This window comes from Pinus tabuliformis, chromosome 1_2 (genome assembly GCF_031772625.1).
Source record: "Pinus tabuliformis cultivar Carrire ecotype Pingquan chromosome 1_2, CPIR1, whole genome shotgun sequence".
NCBI classification, from domain to species: Eukaryota; Viridiplantae; Streptophyta; class Pinopsida; order Pinales; family Pinaceae; genus Pinus; species Pinus tabuliformis.
The window spans coordinates 1,104,487,344-1,104,496,417 of NC_142298.1; positions in this window are offsets into that span (position 1 = coordinate 1,104,487,344).

The window sequence follows — 9,074 nt, forward strand, 5'->3', positions numbered from 1 at the left end:
AATGACTCCACCGTACAGAAGTGCCAAATGGTAATACACACATTCATACATTAACATATAAAGAACTCAGCTGCATATCACTTTAGGAATATAAGCAGAAATTAGTCAAGAGATAAAAGTACCATTTATGACTGATTTCACTAATAAACTTCAAGCAATAACGATTTATTTCTACTTGTTCTAATATCTGCTAAGAGTACAGAAGTGAAACATCAGTAACAGACATTAAAATGCAAACATAAATAAATCTCGATCCATCCATTCATCAAAAACCCCCTCCAAGGGTGCAAAAGTGCATGTTCTGAGGACAAGTTTTTTGACAGATTTCCGGACCCTTCTCCAAATGCCATGAGAAGGGTTAAATACTACTAACTAATTTATCTTAATTACACAAATTTAGGGAACGGCTTCAAATGACCGCCCTTTTACTAAAAGCAAATTTATTTCTAAGAATCAAATCTAATTTCTAACCGTTTCTATATCTGCTCCTTAGTGCTGTAAGCAATGCAACGTTTGCCTGGGAAGAGTCGGGTAGCTGTCTTCTTCTTTCGTTTGAGTGATAAAAGTGGAAACAACAAGAGCTGGCACCTCTTTCTGACAGCCTAGAAGATATTTTCGAAAACCTTTCTCTAGCTGGGTGTATTCGCTGTGCGTATACTTAGTACAACCCAGGTTCCTTTCGAACTAATTTTGCTGTTGCTATTTCGGTTTTCGGTCATGCGAATGACTTAATGAGTTAGGATTCGCGTTGTCTGGACAATCCCCTGTATTGAGAATTGCTTCTGTTCTTTGTTCCAGGCTTTTCTGGAGCGTCCTCCTTCTTTTGCATTTCTCTTTTTGCTTTACCCAGTCTGAGCTTCAAGATCTTTTGCAAACACGCTGCTTTTGTGCACCTTTGACTCTGAGTCTTAGATAGTCTATTTTCATCAGCACCTATTGGGCGATACTCTGGAATCCGCGGTCCTGCTGCATGCGGCATCCATTTGCGGAGGCATCTTCTCTCTGTTACCCCATTGGCGCTTTCCTCTTTTCCTTAGATGTTTCCTGCATATAGATTTATATCAGTTACATGTCTTGCAGTTTACGCAAAGAAGAAGAGAAATGACTAAAAGATTGACATGAAAGCATTAAGTTCTAATGAATGCGTAACTCTGACACTCATCATGATTTGACTCTTCGAAAAACGCGATACAATCATTCTTAGGTACTGAAGCATGCGATCATTAATTTCCCTTAAGGCGCGCGCTCAGTTTTGGGTTTACCGTTTATGTCAGAGAATTCTTGCGATGAGTCCTTTCTGCGATTGGAATCGTAGTATCGAGGACTGCGACGTCATTAATTGTTACCGCAAATTGCCAATATCGCAGATCGCAAGATCGCAAGGTTTTCGCTTTATCACTCTGTGCTGCTTATGCGACATTGCGACGTGCGACGTCATATATCGGCCGTCGGCGATTCCTTAGGTTTTCGCTTTTTGAGTGCTTTTAATGCACGCGATGCGATGGGTTCTCACGTCGCTCTTTTTTTCAGTGTATTTATGCGCTTTGGGAAAACGCTTCTCTCTACCTTTGCGACGCGATATAGCTCTTAGGGAGTTAATACAAAATATTTTTTAAACAAAATATTTTTTGGATTTTTGGTTAAGGGTCCCCCTTTGCTTGATGTTATTACTAATATCAAACAAAGAGGGGGGTTGTTGGTGACCACAACAATGGCGATTCACTGTGAAGAACCAGTTATCTCTGCTTTTCTATTGACCGTTCACTTCCGAAACAACAAAATTTTTATATGTCTAAATTTTGTTATGGACAGATAGAGTAGATTACCCCTCACCTTGTCAACGATACTTTGTCTCAACCTTTTTATATCCCAATTGCTTGCTTCCTCAGGCTTTTTCTTGCATTCGCACCAGACATTACTTGGTCTTGATTAAAGATAAAATAAGGTCTTCTCTGCGTACTGGCTTAAAAGTATGCTCATTTGTCGTAGGTAGAGCCTCTGCTGCCCGCAAGCGTCCATAGCCTCGACAGGGTTACCATGTTATCCAGCAATGATCCTTTTTCCTGCTTGAGGTTACTCGCAACATTCCAGAGAAAAAAAAATCCTTTTTGACACACTTTTCCTTTTTTAATTCTCTAAAGAACAATGTCTTGGTTTGGTGGCCAAATTATGACACAGTCATTCACTTGATTTACACTTTTGCTGAACAAGTCGGCTCGTGATGAGACCTCTTGTCTTTTGATTGCAGCAATCTTAAGTCGTTGCCCTGTTTTGATAGACAGTATTGGCAAAGTCAACAAGTTATAATATCTGTGATCATGATAAGCCGGCTCGTGATGAGACCTCTTATTCTTTGAGATATAGTGTTTTCCTTGGATTATTCCTCTGAATGTTGCAATTTCCTTTTAGCAAGGAGGAAGTCATTGTTTTTCCTTAAGAAAGCTCTGGACGACAATAATAGAGTTTTTGAAAACAACAGTTTTGCAGAGAATACTTATTTTATTATTGATGATACCTTTCATTATGCTGATACAAAACAATTCTTTACCAAAGGTTGCTTTTGTCAAAGTTTTTAGAGGTTGAAACTAGCATCGTAGTCAAGGTGAAGTTAACTCTATTTGTCAATAATAAAATTCAGATTTTCAAAAATTTTGCTATTTGTACAAGCGAAATCAAAATCTGATAGAGAATTGGCGTGCTCTTTCATGAATCCTTTTTAAATGATCATTTACAACGGGTTTTATTCATAAAAAGAGAAAAACAAAAAAAAAACAAAAACTAAAAATTAAATCTATCCTACAAAAATTAGAAGAATTCTCTTCTATGGAAAATACATTTTGAGAATTTTTCCATTCACAGGCAGAGAATCTCTCCTGCCTGTTAAATCCTGGAACACAAAAGTCGATGGGCCTATGACCTCTACAATCTGAAAAGGACCAAGCCACAGCTTCTAGAATTTCGTATGTTTGCCCTTTTCTTTATGAGCCTTATCCCATTTTAAAACTAAATCACCCATCTGAAAGTTTTTTCTGGTTATGATGCTTGAGTCAAAAGAAGATTTTATTAGTGCTTGGTGATGAGCATGGGTTTTCCTAGCTTGTTCTCTTTGCTCTTCTAGTTTGATTATTTCCGTTTGTCTTAATTGTAAAGAGGAAGTAGATACTTCATCGATATATTGCACTAAAGACAAAGAGGGAATGACTAGGTGAGTCGGAAGAACCACTTCTCTCCCATAAAATAAATTAAAGGGAGAAGTGCCGATAGAAGCTTTCTTTGTAATTCTATCTGCCCATAAGGCATTTACCAGCGCTTTGTGCCAATTCTTTTGGTTTTGGTCAATTGTCTTTTTAATAATCCTGATTAGGTTCTTGTTTGTTGATTCGGCCAACCCGTTACCTTGCGGATAATAGTTGGCAGAATACTTCAGTTTGAACCCTCTTTTGAGCGCAAACTCAGTCATTACATTTCCAGAAAAATATAATGCATTATCAAACATTAAGGCCATTGGCAATCCAAACCTAGTGATGATAAACTGATCTATGAATTCAATAATGTTTTCAGAATTAGCTGTCTTGAGAGGAACTGCTTCTACCCATTTGGTAAAATAGTCAGTTGCCGTGAGGATATACCTATGCTGTTTAGAAGAGTGAGGAATGATCTCACCTATTATGTCGAGGCCCCATTGACTGAACAGTTGCTCAATGTTAACCGGCTGCAGTGGCATGGATGACTTCTTTTGTTTCCCTGCAGCAGTCTCGCAGACTTGGGATTTCCTTACGTAATTGTATGAGTCTTTGAACAGCGTGGGCCAGTAATATCCTGCATGCAAGATTTTATGTGCGGTGGCTTCTCCAACATAGTGTCCACCTGCTGGTCCATCGTGAAGTTCCTGCAAAACCTTTTCGGCTTCAGTTTTCTCAAGACATCTAAGAAGCACAGAATCGTAATTTCTTTTAAACAGAACATCATTTATGAGCTGGTATTGTTTAGCTCTCAATCTCAGGGCTCTCTTCTTGGTGTGATCTAGGTGAAATGGAGCATACCCGTTCTTAAGAAAATAAATGGTGTCAGCATATAATGATTCTGCGTCGTTTAGGCTTACCTCGTACGTGTGTACCTCTTCAGACGAGTTCTTAGGAATTTTCGATGCTCCAGCTAACATCTTGCAGAAGCCTTGACCTCTCACGATGTGTGCTGGCTTGATCTCAAGATCGTATTCTTGTAAGGCGGTGATCCAATTCGCTCTCTTTTCGCCCACGTCCTTCTATATCAGGAGGTTTCTTACCGCTGGGAATGACACTATGACTTTGGTATGGGCTTTTAGCAAGAAAGGTCTGAAATATTTGATTGCTTTGAAAACAGCATATGCCTGTTTCTCCACATCTGAATAATTGAGTTCAGCACCTTGTAAGTTCGAGCTAAAAAATGCGATTGGAGCTTCTGCCTTTTCTTGATTCGCTTGAGTTAAAATCGCAGCATAAGATTTCTCTGAGGCAAACGTGTATAAGATAAAAGGTTCTGAAAAATTTGGGGTTGCTAAAGATGGAGCGTTGATGATAGCTTGTTTGATTAAGTTGAATGCTTCATGCTCATCTAGACCCCATTTAAAATTTGAATTCTTTTTTATCATATTTTGTAAGGGAAAAATAATACGTGAAAAATCCGGGACAAATCTTTTGACAAAATTGATCTGTCCAAGGAAGGATTGCATGGCTTTCTCGTTATGGGGTATGGATATTTCAGAAATTTCCTTGATTCTATCGGGTTCTATGTGAATACCAGATTTCGACACTATGAATCCGAGCAATTTCCCTTCGCTTAATGCAAAGAAAGATTTCTTTGGGTTGAGCGAAATCCCATACCTCAAAAATCTTTGAAAGATTTGCTTCAAATCTTTGAGATGGTTGCTTCATTTTTTGGAGTACACTATTATATCATCCAGGTAAATCACTACTGATTTATTGACTAACCCTTTAAATGTGATGTCCATGGCTCTCTGAAAGGTAGCTCCGGCATTGATCAGACCAAATGGCATCTTCCGATATGCATAAGTGCCCCATTTGGTTTGGAACGTAGTCTTTAACTGATCATCGGGATGCACCAGTACTTGATTGTATCCTGAAAATCCATCCAGGAAAGACATTAATTCTGAGCCTGCTACTGCCTGTAATATTTGTTCCATAGGTGGGAGGGGAAAGTTATCTTTCTGACAGGCTTTGTTGAGATTCCGGAAGTCGATACAGATCCTAATATCTCCGTTTTTCTTTATAACGGATACCATATTGGATACCCATTTGGAATGTCTGACCGAGAAAATTATTCTGGCTCTCAGCAGCTTGTTCAGCTCAGTTTTTATCTGATTTTCTAAGTTGGGGTGGATTTTACTGAGCTTCTGCTGGACAGGTTTTTCATTGTCAATCATAGGGATATTGTGTTGAATGATAGAAGTGTTGTAAGTCTTCAGCTCATCGTAATTCCAGGCAGAAACGTTTTTGTACTGTCTCAGAAGACGGATATATGCTGATTTCTCTTCAGGGGCTAGGTCGTGGCCTAGGTTAACGTTTTGTGGCTTCTGATCGGTCCCTACGTTTACTAATTCATAGTTCAGGGTAGAACTGTAAAGTTTAGCATTGGCGGACCTTTTAAACCGACTTTTCAAATCATATAAATATTCTAACTTGACCACTGATTTCGGTATAACATTGTCAGTGCCATTTTGTTGTATTTGGTGATCATGATGGCCTTCGTCGATTATCTGATTTGAGTAGGATCCTTCAGAAGTAAGGAAATTTACGATGTCAGGATCATCGTTGAATACTCTCCAATTGCTGATGTTGTCGGGGATGGATGGTCTAAAGATTAATTCTATTGAAAACCTATCAGGACTAAAATCTTTGGAAGGAATAAGTCTAGAGGCTACGTTAGCTAACAGGTCTGCGCTCGCGTTTTGAATTCTTGGAATTGACGAGATGTTGAATGCTATGAAATGTGCAGTGAGATCTTGAACTAACGATTGATAGTGCTTTAAATGACTTGACAGGCAATGTATGGTGTTACGTACCTGTTTTACGACGATCTCAGAATCTCCAAAGACTTGAAGATACTTAACGTTCAATCTGATTGCTTTGTATAGGCCTTGAAGCAAGGCTTCGTACTCTGCTGTGTTGTTCATGCAATCGAACTCAAGTCTGCATGTGAGCATAATCTTGTTCCCGTCCGGGCTAATCAAAACGCATCCTGCTCCTGCTCCCTCATTGGATTTAGACCCGTCAAAATATAATTTCCAAAATAAAGATGTATTTACAGAATTATCTAAAAAACTAAAACATTTTGAGTCATCAGTTTGGGAGAAATTTTCAACTTGGGATAAAACTGAATTCTCTAAGTAAGGTGAAATATGAGCATTGAAATTGCCGAGGAAAGAATCTACTGCGTAATTGCCTATAATGCTGCTATTGTATGTTATGGCTTCATTTTCTCCTTCCAGTTCTGTCACTATGTATTTTTGGTGCAACTCTCGTTCAACCTTTATCTGATTTGGTTTACCATTGTATGGTAACCACATGTGCGACTAGTCGGTTGAGAAATATCCGTGGAGTTTCTCCGACCAATCCCTGCTAAGAATCAAACCATAGAACTCAGGGATATCAGCTACTAGAATGTCGATAACCTTACACACTTTTGGGTTAGACGACAATCTTATGGTCACCTGATTAAGTTCACCAATCACTTCGACTTGGGATCGATCAAGTTGAACTATACGTACTACATATTTTTGAGGTTGCACATTCAATTTGGCACATATTGACCTGGGTAAAATATTCGTTGAAGCACCAGAATCGACCAAGCAATTGTGCACGTTTTTATTGAAGATTTCATATGTGAGAAGAAAAGGAGGAGTATGAGATCTTGATCTTCCTCCAATCAAGGCGATGTCATTAGGATCAATCTTATTGATCGCGTTGGTTGGAGGCCTTCCCAGATTGTGGGAAGCTACAACTGTAGGTAAAGATGTAGTAGGCACAGCATGTAATTATTTAATCATTATTTTCTGCTGGTGTTTCAATTTACTCAATTCATAAAGAGTGATGTTAGCCCTAGTCTTCTTCATGACATCAATGATGTTATACTCCATTTCATCCGACACTATCAGTGTTCTTGATGGAGGTGCTTGATCAGATTGGACTGGGCTAAACTGGGTCGCTTTAGCAGTAGTCTTCTTTGTTGCGACCTTATCTTTTGTTGCAGGGCTTGCGCCCTTTTGTTTTGGGGTAGTTTGGGGAGGATCAAGTTGATTTTTTCTTCTCGTGCTAACAAGAAATGATTCTTGATCCTATTCTTGTGGGAGGATGAAGTCCCACATTCCTTGTAGTTCTACAACTTCTTCATCGTCGGTCTGCCCTTCAGTGGTATTCTCTTCTTCTTCGTCTTCTTCAGATTCAACATTTGAGACAGCACTGGGTGGTTTTACCTCCATGGGAGGATTTCTTTTAAAAGTCCTATAGGGCTTTTTCGAAGAAGTCTCTACTACTTGTTTCTTAATATCAATCATCTCATTGGACATGGCTTTCAACACTTTTTGTAATCCTTCCAAATCGAAAGGATCTTTTGTTTGCTTCTTCTTGGTGTCTTCTTTGAAAGAGATCTTCTCAGATTTGCGTTCTTCTATAGCAGATCTCTTTTCTAGGGCTACCACGCATTTTTCCACTGCTAACGCCTCTGTCAAGTTGTCAACTAAGGTGGTCTTGTTTGCCCTATCTACGAAGATAGCCAAGTTTGGAGGTAAAGCTGTGATGTACCATTCACATCTTACTTCCTCGCTGGGTTGTGAAGCAGCGGGGATTTTGTTGAGGATCTTATTGAACCCTAAGTTAAAATCTTTAATGGGTTCTCTAGCCTTAGCCTTAAGATTAGATAGGTCATTGATCAATGTCGCCGTGGATCTGTCATCACCAAAATTGGTGAGGAACTGACTTTGAAAAATATCCCAGCTTGTGATGGATCCGGAAGGTAACGAAAAGTACCACGACCCGGCTGTTCCTTGCATTGTATAAGGGAAAAGCCGGACAAAAGCGTCTTCGTTAGTAACTCCGTTGAGATTAACAGAAAGCATGAAATTATTGATATGTTCTTCGGCTAGCATGCCTGCTTCTGGATTGAATTTAGGCAGCCATTTCTCAGGATGGGCCGGTATAGGGCTCAGGGGTGGAGGCATTAAAACCGCCCCAGGATTGTTCCATGGAGACTGGGCCATCGTTGAGCTGCTAGTCAATGGAAGTGCAGAAGATGATCCCTGATGCTGAGAAGATGGAGATATTATGATCTTCGATGATCGCGGAGGAAGGGTTGCGGAAGATGGATGAGTGATCTGGGGTGAAGATGTGGGTGGCTGACTTCGCGGTGAAGGAGTTGAAATGGACAAGGTAGATGAAAGAGTCTCTCTGTCAGACTCTGGAAGTGCTTTCCTTGCTCTTTTCCTAGTGGGGAGAGGGATTTCTGTTGGCTGGATGCCAAACTTTTCACTCTTCAATCTGGTCAGGGGATGAGCAGGATTGTACTGTGAAGTCACACTGCCTTTAGATTTATCAGACCTCTGAGTAAAAATAGAGAATCCCTGGAGTTTATGAATCAAAGTTTGAAGTTCAGGGGGATCAATGATAAGTTGGTCTGATATATTAGAGTGTGTAGCAGCGGTGGATGCCCGAGCGACTTCTTGCTCCGAGTTTAATCGTACCGGAGAAGTCGGGGGAGTTGGTGAGGGTGATTTGCTCTCAGAATGGTATTTAGATTTTGATTTATGCGCCATTCATAGCTCGGCCCTCATTCTAGCGCCAAATATGTTGAGGGCCCCGAAATCAGGTCAACAACAAGGGTGATACCCACCCGGTCCAGAACCTGGTTGGCGGCTCCTTACCCGTTTGGAGTAGCGGGTCCAACTAGGGGTAATGGGACCAGCTTCCCAATGTGAGGGGTGTGTGTGTGTGTAGAGTTTGATGGTATTGATCTAGGGGTATTTTAAGCTAATTTAATTCTAACTTCTAAACTAACTCTATGTTATTGTAATCTAATGAAAA